Below are 11,146 nucleotides of genomic sequence, written 5' to 3' on the forward strand. Positions count from 1 at the left end.
TATGTTGTCTTTCACATGTCTTGTCTTGTAGCATACCGTGTTTTTAATTAGCAAGATTCCTAGCTATATAGCAGCGTAAACATAGTTTGGGCTTTTTCTTTTTAAGGAAAATGTTTACTGGGAAAAGTGCATTTCAGCCAAACAACTTTAGAGTAGAGGAAAATGTGTTGTGGGAGAAATCAGAATGTTGGGTCTATAAACAAAAGCATGTGAAGTGCACTTAAAAAAGAAACTATGATTTCTCTTATGTTGATACTTTAAATAGACAATCCGGTCTTCCCTGCAAGCTTTTTTTTAATGAACTGCTGTTCCTTTATCAAGGCATATGATCAGTGCTGCAGCAAGGGGATGCCTTTTTTCCTCCTCATCTAGCAATAGGGGAAAATAATTTTTTTAAGGACAACTTTGCATTGTAATACTCCACGTTATTCATTGTATGTGTAGAAAGTAAATCCTAAAGTCACTTCTGTCTTTTACATGGCATATCATAGGTTCGGAATGTAAACCTTTATATCAGAGGAGGATACCTCACCTTTCTACAGAGGGTCCCTACACGCTGCTCATTGCTGCTATTACAGTATGAATAAAGGGACCAGACGTGCTTAACCAAGACAACACAGTTGGTGTTCCTCTCACTGCAAGTGTCAGCTGATGTGCAGAACTGGGATTGTGCCTTGGTGATAGCCATACCTGCACAGCAAAGTGGTTGGTGTAAAATTGGTATTAGTGAAAAAGACTAAAATCTGAAATCATTGGAAGGGGAAAGTGTCTTTCAGGATTATTTTAAAAAATAGTAATAGAAACAGGCAACTGTTCTGTACCTATAATGTCAAATAAAATAGTGATGTTTTCCACTGTGGTCCAGTGACAAAGAAAAAAAGTCATTTTCTTAATATGATATTAATTCTGAATATCATTGGAATTTCTTGGTGAGGAAGTATAAAATTAAATTATAGCGCAGAAAGACACTTCAGTGCTTAGTGTAAAGCTTTGCCTCACAATCGGTACATTTGAAACTGGTTGATGGTTTTCACCACTCAAGCATTTCTTGTCATGAGTGGAATTTTTACTCATGTTAAAAATGCAAGCAGGAAAGAAGCAAAGTATTTCATTTTTGTGGTCGCCTGCCAATAATTTTGAGATACATATTTGAAAACACAGAAGTTAGAAAGCAGAAACTGAGCAGCTGAAATTCTTTTCTAGTTCTTTTAGAGCAGGAACACTCCTGATAGAAGTTTATGCATCAAAGCTGTCTTGTAATTTTCACTTGTACAATAAGATGTACATAGCTAGCATCCTGTTTTCCACTTTCAAAAAAATGCAAGACTTCATCAGTACCCCATTAATTGAAATTCTATGTTAATCTGGAATCACTTATAGTAAATATCTCATTCTTACATAAATGAAAACATTTGCTAATTTCTTTTATAAGCTAAATGTTTATATCACACGTACCGTCAATGTACTAAAATAACAGTTGTGGGAATTCTGAGCAATGAACATCCATTCATGAGTGAAGTAAATGGCTGCTGAATTGTCTAATATGGTTTAAATTACATGTTAGAACAGCTTCCTAGAATTAATTATAGCAAGTTTAGAAGAAATCTTCATCTGAGAACTCTGGCAAGCTGCAACCAGTCAGAATAAAGAAAAAAATACAGGAAACTACTCTCTAGATGTTGCTGAACATCACCTCCCCAGCTGAGAAAGCCATGGAAATGATGTTACAGAAACAACAGGTCAGAAGCATCCCTTAAGCCCTGAGAATTAAAATAATATTAGGAAGAGACGCAGGCTGGCTCCTCCCTGACTCAGTGGGGGGTATACAAGAGTGGGAAAGTAAAACACAAGCAGACTTGCAAGATGGATGTCAGCCATACAAGATAGACTAGCTCAAGAAATTGATTTCACAGGAAGCCTGTGATATTACTGAGTTAGGCTAGAGTCTTCCTGTGGAGTTGGTTTCTGAGCTGGTCTGCCTTGTAGGGCTGACACCAGCATTGCCCATGCTGTCTTAAATTGCTGAGAATTTTCCCAGGCTAGTTATTTTGGGGTGATCACCTTGATGCACTAGATCTATTGATTTTTTTTATTAGGCTCATGCACAGTCTAAGTATGAAAAAAAAATAAGCTTCAGTTTTATTCCAATACCAGAAATCCATCATGGACTAAACTCAAGAGGGAATATCCACTGGGGATCAACTTAAGAAAGAGCCATCTTTTCATCCCCAACATGGCACACATGGATAATGTGCCCACAGGCATTTCCTTTGGTGCCAGCCTGGTCTCCTTTTCATATTTGGAAGGAGGGAAAGTATACAGTTTTCTGAATACCCTTAGTTTTCATTTTTCATTTCATCATAGGCCTGTAAGTGTTCGAAAATAAAATGATGGGTGAGTATATCCCAATACTTTCTAAACGTGCCACCCTGCCTAGGAAAAAAAGCGTATGAAAGTGCAGAATAACCTGTAGACTCAAAAAAAGGGTTGCAGAGAGTAAGTTCATCCACTGGCTTTCTGGGAAATCAGTTTTGTGGCACATTATGGCCACGGTTATATATGGGCCAGCCATCCAAACCACTTATCTCCCTTGACCACAAACTGACTCACTGATTCAAACATTTTTAGTGACCCCTGTTCTAGCGCACATGATGTAATAAATGAAAATTCACAATCTAAACAATTTAAATGTTTACCAGGATTAAGTCTCAACTTGTTTTCATTTACATAAATCAGATATTTGCATACTAACAGAGACAGAAACATAATATAGTAGTAAATCACAACTATTCCAAGAAATAGCCCAAGATACTGCATCCAACTTCTTCCTTCACAAATTTCATTTTGCATGCAGTCAAGAAACTGATGCATAACGTGCAATGTCTTTGGAATTTAACTGCATTGAATTCTTGAAAACCATAAGAAAAAGCAGCTTGATGAAAAGGACACCAAGAAGAGGATTCCAGCATGCCTGTATTGTTATTTTTGCTAAATGGTCAGATCTGATATGAACATATCAAATGTTTCATATTAAAAGAAGAAGACTTTCTTTATACTGTACTAGGGCTGAAATTCCCCATTTTAAATTTTGCTTCAAATTAACGCTCGTATTTTAAGCAATAATTATATTTCTTTGCAACCATGGGGTTTAAATGCATGCCGTTCTTCAGTAGAAGTGATCAACCTTTATTCTACGCCAGTTGTCACCATTTAGATTACCCCAATCAATACAATGTGAAACAAACAAAAAGAAATATTGTGCAGAAAAAATAGGTAATGCCTCTGTTTGCACAACACTTTGTCCATGGTTTTAAAAAGTGTGATTTTTTTGTGGAGTTTTTCACCAGGGCGGGGATAGAAGACATTTGCAGATGATATTCCCAGTACACATTTGGGTTCTAGTAAATGATGAAGCACCAGTTAAGAAATGTGCAAGAAGGGTGGCACATTTTAGTGAATATTAATCCCAGAACAGCTCTTAATCTTGGAAACAAAATAGTCCAAGTCTTGATTAGTGATCACTTGATTAGGGTTGTTATTTAGCCAGTGTCTTTCAATGAGATTCTCTTCAGTAAGTAATTTATTGTAATATTCCCATATCAAAATATCTAATGGGCTGTCGTCTTTGGTAAAATCCATGTCCAATTTCTTTATTGTAATGCTTCGATGGTTGGTCTCTGAACCTATCGGACTCCATTTTCTCTGCTCCTGAGCAGTATCCCATACAAAATCCTGATTTATCTGACATTTCTGCCCTATCTGTTCCTGCAGTCTGTCAGAGTAATAGTCCTGTAAAGGGCAGCCTCGTTCTTGTTTTAAAGTTGCAACTTTCTCAAGAAAGAGCTTGACCTTATCATTTAAAAAGCCATAATTGTGTACTTTTAAATTATTACTTTCGCTGTTGCATATTCCCAAAGGTATGTGGTCTAAATCTAAGAAAAGACTCCGTGAATTTAGTCTCCATTTGTGACCTCTTCTGCTCTTAGCACGTGGGCGTTTTTCCTTCAAAAAGTCCCTTTCTGGACACCCCAGGGATGAAGACATACTAGGATCTGTAGCCAGAGCTGCTGAACGTGGTGGCTGGGGGGAGATTTTTGCAAAGCTGTAATTCACACTGGACAATGTGCCATGTTCTTGATGACAGGAAGTGTGGGGCCTTTTGTATCTAGCAGCACTAGCAGGGTGAATAAAAACAGGCTGACCTTCAGAAACTCCTTTAGTACCCGAGATGACCCTCTTCTGACATCCCAGTTGAGCATTAATTTCTGCTGTAGCTCCCAGGGAATTCTGTGGTTCTTTAATCTCAGCTTCCTTACCTTGCCAGCTTTTGCAGCTGCTGTGATTGTTGGTGACAGAGACGGCCGCCTGCTGCTTCTGAATTCTGTATGGAGCTGAAATAGCTCTGGAGGCTTCTGTATTCTGCAACAGAACTCCAATCGCTTTCTTACTATCATCAGTCACGACAGAATGCAGATTTGGAAAGAGGCTCCGGGAGAGCTGTTTGACAAGCTCTCGATCACCAAATAGCTTGGCATGAGCCACTTCAGATCTCCTGAGCTTCATGATGTATCTGTTGTATAAGATCCTTTGATCAAGATTCAGGGAATTTTCTGCCTGTTTCTTCATGGACTCTAGAATTCGAAGCTGCTTATTTAACAGGATCTCTTCTTTTGCATTGTAAAAGAAAGCCAGCTGGAATTTCTCTCCATCTTTGAATTTAGTTCTTTCATCCATCACAAAACGGGAGACTGGGAATTTAAATCTGAAGCCAAAACAAATGCTTAGGTTTTATAATCTTTTGACTGCTCACTCTTCTTTTCACAGCAAATCATATTTAGCTTTCAATGGTATCTGTTGCTGGAGTGAGCACAATGTCTTTGGACTTCCCCCAAGAGTGATTGTGAATCACAAGAAACCTTGACATGCTACACCAACAATCAAGGGTTTGTTGATGAGATCAAGTTTCTTATCTTTGTTGTTAAGGAAGCAAAAATGAAAGCCTCAAAAATCATACCTGGGGTGGTGGATTTATTTGATTCCTGCCATGGATGGCCATCTTCAGCTAACTTAATATATTTTGCAGGAGTATGCTACATTTTCTGTAACATTAGATTAAATATACATCAGATTTAAAAAATTGCTCCACTTTCAAAAATCAAAGTCTTGTAAACTGGAAGAACTAGCCAGTGTATACATTTTTTATAGTTAAAGCAGCCATAATATGTGAGCAACAAGAAGCCATACCTTTGGATCTAATGTTATACTCAGTTCCTATTTATTTGATTCCTGGTGACCTTGTGGACATTTTTTTTTAACACTAGTACATGAGTAAGGAGTAAGGAGGAGTAAGGAAACTTGAATTGTAGTTTTCACCTAGGCCCAGAAACCTGCAGATGACTTTGGGATAGTCACTCTTTCTCAGCCCTAGGAAGAAAGGAATGGCAAATCACTACCAAAATGTTGCCAAGAAAACAGCATGGACCTGTCCAAGTAGTCACCAGGAGCAAGATTGACTCGGACTATAACAACCATAACTTCTAAGCAAATGTAATGACTAAAAATGTTTTCCCCACCCCAAACAAACTGCTTGGAGATCTCTGGGTTTCCGTAATGCAAAGCCTGGGATTTGAAAATTGAATGGCTACAAAGGGAGTAATAAACCTACTCCACCCACAACCTAACAGTCCTTCCACTGAGTGATTATGTGTTCAAGTCAATAAAATAGATGTCTTCCCCATTCCACTGTTCCCTGCCCTTTAAAGAAATTGAGCGAAGGATACAGTGCAAACATAGTGCCATAAATTATTTTATCCCCCTTCTCTGACTTCCTCCCCCACTGTTCAGTAAATAAGCTTTTATGCATTGATTCCCTTTCTTCCTTAGCACCCTGCTTGCAGATCAAATTGCACACAATAGGAAACCAGCCCTTTTAATACAGAATTGCTGGAAGGGGTGAGGGAAGCCAGTTAAGCCATGTTCCATTGCCTAGCAGTCATGAACAAAATTTACTGTGCGTCTTTGAAAGGAAGTGAGGTGCAGAGAAGAAAAGCAGGACTGGAGACGGAGGGGGAAATGGAAAATGAGTTGCTCTCAGTGTAGTGTCAGGCAATGAGAGAGTTTTCCCATGTTCTTCAGTGACTTGTTCAGAGCCATTTTTGTGAGGTACTAATTGTTTCATGCCAAGACAAGTGTGGTCATATTGGTCACTATAGCTGTTAATGTGCGCCGTATGAATGAGATGTACTTTAAGTGTGTCGTCTTTCAGCTTTCAGATCTGAATGTTTCATAGCATAAGATCCTGCTATCCTATATCAGCCTATTCTTTCACTGTCCTGAACAAGGGGTGATGGTCATGATGGTGGCGATGACTTGCCCAAAAAACAACATTTCAAACTCTAAGTGACATTTTTGCTTTGGCAATATGTTACATTGGGCTTACTGTGTGCACAAAGGAAGTTCTTAGGACTGATCAGAAAATTACTACAAAAGTATGAAGAGTATTAGAAGCCTTTTCTAAAAACACTAAAAATTATGTTTTTTAATGCAGACTGTAAATCCAGGGTATGTAGCTTAGAGATAACTGACTCCCTTTCCCCCTGTTATCTTGAAGCCTATGGAATTTGAGAGAAATGTCGTGCCAGACTTTGAGCGTGTGCAAATACAGGTTGGAGAGACAATTACAGTGGTACCTCGGGATACGAACGCCTCTACTGACGAACTTTTCGGGTTACGACCAGCTCTGGCTGCAAAAATTTACCTCGATGTACGAACTCCGCCTCAGGGTACAGTCATTTTTCCGCCCTGACACGTGCTCTGTGGCCATTTTTTCACCCCTGACACGTGGTCCGCGGCCATTTTCCCGCCCCTGACACGTGGTCCGTGGCCATTTTCCCGTCCTGCCGCGCGGCGCCCAGCCATTTTCCCGCCACGCCGCGCCCGGCCGTTTTCCCGCCGTGCCGCGCCCGGCCGTTTTCCCGCCACGCCCGGCCGTTTTCCCACCCCTGACGCGTGGTCCACGGATGCTAGAACGGATTAACAGTAATTACATTGAACCTTATGGGAAAATTTGCTTCGGGGTGCGACCAAATTCAGAGGGCGGAACAGATTAACCGGATTTACATTGAACCCTATGGGGAAATTTGCGTCGGGTTACGACCAACTCGGGATACGCCCAGAGTCACGGAACGGATTAAGTTCGTATCCCGAGGTACCACTGTAGTTGGTTTGTCTGCTGTTTCACTGGCTTCAGAGAAAAAAATAGTGGTAAATCCCAAAGTCTTTATGTGTTCCAGGTGGACAGTTTCTTGAGATGGAAACTCTGTATGACACTTTTCAGGAGATTAAGCAATGGTACAGGACCTTCAGGATAGCAGGCTTGGAAAACCCTGTTTCTTAACTTTCTTAAAGTTCTTCCTTACCACCACATTTTGGTTAAACATCAGAGGGAGTTTTGAAGTTACAATCAATTCCATATTTATGGGAGGGTAAGTCAATAGCAGATCTGAGCTGCAAAGATCTTTGCATAGATCTTTGAGGTTCTTGTATCTCTTTGATGTCATCTGTGGTTGTCTGGATTCTTGCATGTCTGATCAGGTAGCCATGCAGTAAGCTCACTGACCACACTGAACAGCTTATGCCTGAATAAATGAGATTGGGGGGCATGTTCCACCACTCCCCCTCCTCTGTGAGAATTCTAATCAAAGGCATAAAAAAATTATCCTCCTGGGCCATTGACGATGATAGGAAATTAACAAGCCTGCAAGGCTGTGATCTGTTGCATGCTTATGTGGGAGTAAGGATGATGTCCCAGCCTTTCACTTCAAGAGCACTGAATTTCTGCTCTTTTGTGAGTGTGCACGTGTACATGTATAACGTGCATTTTTGTTCATTGTTGGGGAGGGAAAAAATCTGTGGCTAACACAGAAGTGGAGAAGGGTTGAAATTTGGCTCATACTTCAACTTTTATTACATCTAGAAACATTTTAATGATAGTTAAAACCAGAAGACTAAAGGTCATTGAAGATAAGAAACTGCCTCCTTTTCTTCCCATCCAGAAGGCCATTTTTTATTTTAGACCCTGGTAAAATGAGATGATTGGGAATATTTTGCCTCCCAAGAGATACTTTTTGGACATCTTTAAGGCCACGCTGAAAAAAATAGAGGAGGGTGGAATTAGCTTCCAAAACATTTTTTTTAAAAGACTAACTAGAAAACTCAAGACTGTTCTGAAACTCATTCCAGTTTTCAAGCCTTGAAAAATCAGAGGAATCTAGAGGAAAATAATTTAAGTATTGGAGATGGAACTATTCAAATTCTCCTTTCTGGAGAAATGCAAGATTAATTTAGAATCAGAAGTGACAGTAGCAGTAAAATGAACATATTTTTTGGATCTACTATCAGCAGAGATTGTGGAAACAGAAATCAACATTCATGGAAGCTGTTTGGTGGGGCATTACTATCACTGAACCACTTTGAAGACTGTTAGGCAGGATTCTAAAAAATTACTCTGGCTTTAACAGCTAATTTGCTCTGCCTAGGACAGATTTTGCACAGCTGTTTTGTAGATTTATTTCACCTCAGAAAAATAAATAGAAATAAAAGTCTGCCTTAAAGTTCCTTACTTTTCTCTCTGCCTCTCCTGTCAGTTATTATTCCTTTCTGCAAAAGGCCCCCATCCTTTCCTGTTTCAGGTACCTATAACAGCTGAACGAATTTCAGCAAAAGGACTTCCACAGCTGCTCACCAATCCTCAAATGATGTATATTTATGAATGAATAAAAGCTGGGCATTTCATCAGGACTTTCCACTGAGAAGAGAGTGTCAGTGGAAAAAAGTTCATTTTTGTGATAAGCATACAAATACTTCATTCATCGTTCAGGCCTCTACATGATATTTATTTATTTACTATTTTTATGTACCACTCAATTATAAAAAGTCTGAGTGGTTCACAAAAGATACTAATAAAAGCATGATAAAACCAGCCACACTAAAATATATAAAAATCAGGTTTAAAATGCAACACACCCCAAAATAAAACATGACCCTCCATGAGTTCCTGGATCTCATCTTGGAGTTTGCAGTTGAGTTCCCAAGGCTTTTAGTCTTGAATAATTTTGATCTTCATGCCCTAAACATGTTCTGGTGTAGCTTATGACACTCATGGCTATCATTGGCTTGTCTCAAGTAATCACAGTCCTGATCCATTTTGGTGTGCACATGCTTGATCTGGTCTTCACTTCAGCACAGATGAGACTTGATCTGAAAATGGAGAATGTTAATATCTGCCTTTCATGATGGTAACATCACTTCCTTGTCAGATTGGATCACAGCATCCCCAGACACCTAATGAATTCAGAAAGTTTCCAGAGGGCATTGGTGGAATGTCCATAAAAGTTGGTGGGCAGCTCCGTCTTGTGCCTGCTGACTGTGAATCGTGGAGGCAGCCAAAGCTCTGGATGAGATCACTCTGGCAAGGCCTTTGCCCACTCGCTGATCCCATGAATGATGACAAAGGTAGTGAAAAGCCAAAGGTGGGCACCACTGAGCATTGGTAGAAGCTCAAGTTTGAGCCTACACAGATGGTCTGGAAGCTGCAGCTGGTACAAGATGTGCTGGCTAGATTCCTGCTGGAACAACCCTAAAGGTAAGAATAACACTTATCCTGAAGTCACTGCATTGGTTGCTAGTAGGCTTCCAGACCCAGTTCAGTGTGCTGGTCATCACTTTGAAAGCCCTTTATGGTGCAGCACCAGGTTACATCAGGCCATGCCTTGCAAGTGCCAGATGGGCCCATCTGGTTTAGTCATCAGGAGGGCATGTCACAGTTTCCCTCTCTTTGTGAAGTACATGCGGGGTGGACCAGGCAAGAGACCTTTTCTGTACCGGGCCCTACCCAATAAAATACTCTCCCCAGAATACTCTTCCTCCAGAGGTACAGATGGCTCCAACCCTGCAGCCAGTTTTGGCTCTTAGATTAGTTTACGTATGGGTGCTTATGATAATGTTTATCTGTTATTTATGGATACTGTTGTTCAATGGTCTTTTTAATATTTGGATTATGAATTTGTAGTAGCCCACCCAGTCTCTGTAAGGATTGGGATAGACTATAAATATTGCTAAATAAATAAATAAGGAACAAGTACTAGATGCTAATGTCTAAAAGCTTGTCTGAAAAGCCAAATTATAACTCTCTCCTGAAGATAGCAAGTATAGGTCTCGTGTAGATCTTGGGAGGATGGGAGCTTATTCCAGAAAGGGCAGTGGTGGTGAAGCATGATTTCCAGACCCCTTCGCCTCCCACGTTAAAAGGACTCATAGCACCTCTTCCAGGTAGAATGGACAGGCTGGCTAGAATATTAGGGAGTAGGCAGTCATTAAAAAGAGAGCCAGTTTGGTGTAGTGGTTAAGGCATCGGGCTAAAAACTGGGAGTCTGTGAGGTCTAGTCCCACCTTAGGCATGAAGCCAGCTGGGTGACCTTGGGACAGTCCCTCTCTCTCAGCCCTAGGAAGGAGGCAATGGCAGGCCACTTCCGAAATCTTGCCAAGTAAACCGCAGGGACTTGTCCAGGCAGACGCCAGGAGTCAACATTGACTCAAAGGCACACACAAGTCATAAGAAATCTGGGCATAAGCCCTGTAGTGCTTTCAAGATCAATACCAACACCTTGAGTTGCACTCAAAAGCCTATATTGTACAGAATTCACAGTATAGATGTTACTCTACTGAACTTGCTCTCACTACTCAGCATGCAGGTTGCTGCATTCTGCATCAGTGGTAGTTTCTAAATATTCTTCAAGGGCAGCCCTAGGGTGAGTGCATTGTACTGATTTAATCTAAAGATAATGAGGGTATGGATAGCTACATTCGAGAAGTCTAGCTCCAAGAAATTACACAACTGGCATACTGGCCATGGCTGGGCAAAACCAATCTGACCGGAGTCTCCACCTGATGGTCTAGGCATAGTTGTGAGTTAAAGAGCACCTCTAAGTGGCAGGCCTGCTACTCTGGGGAGAACACTATCCCTCTAAAACCAGTTCTCATATGATTGCAGGATAAACAACTATTCCATTGTGGTGGCATTCAACTTCATCTTGTTTCATCCCATTCTATACTTACAGCCTCCAGACATCAAATAACTGGCTATCAG

This window comes from Python bivittatus, unplaced genomic scaffold, assembly GCF_059951505.1.
Source record: "Python bivittatus isolate LINGU-HERP-01145 unplaced genomic scaffold, Pbiv_v1 ctg000350_np1212, whole genome shotgun sequence".
In the NCBI taxonomy this organism is placed as follows: Eukaryota; Metazoa; Chordata; class Lepidosauria; order Squamata; family Pythonidae; genus Python; species Python bivittatus.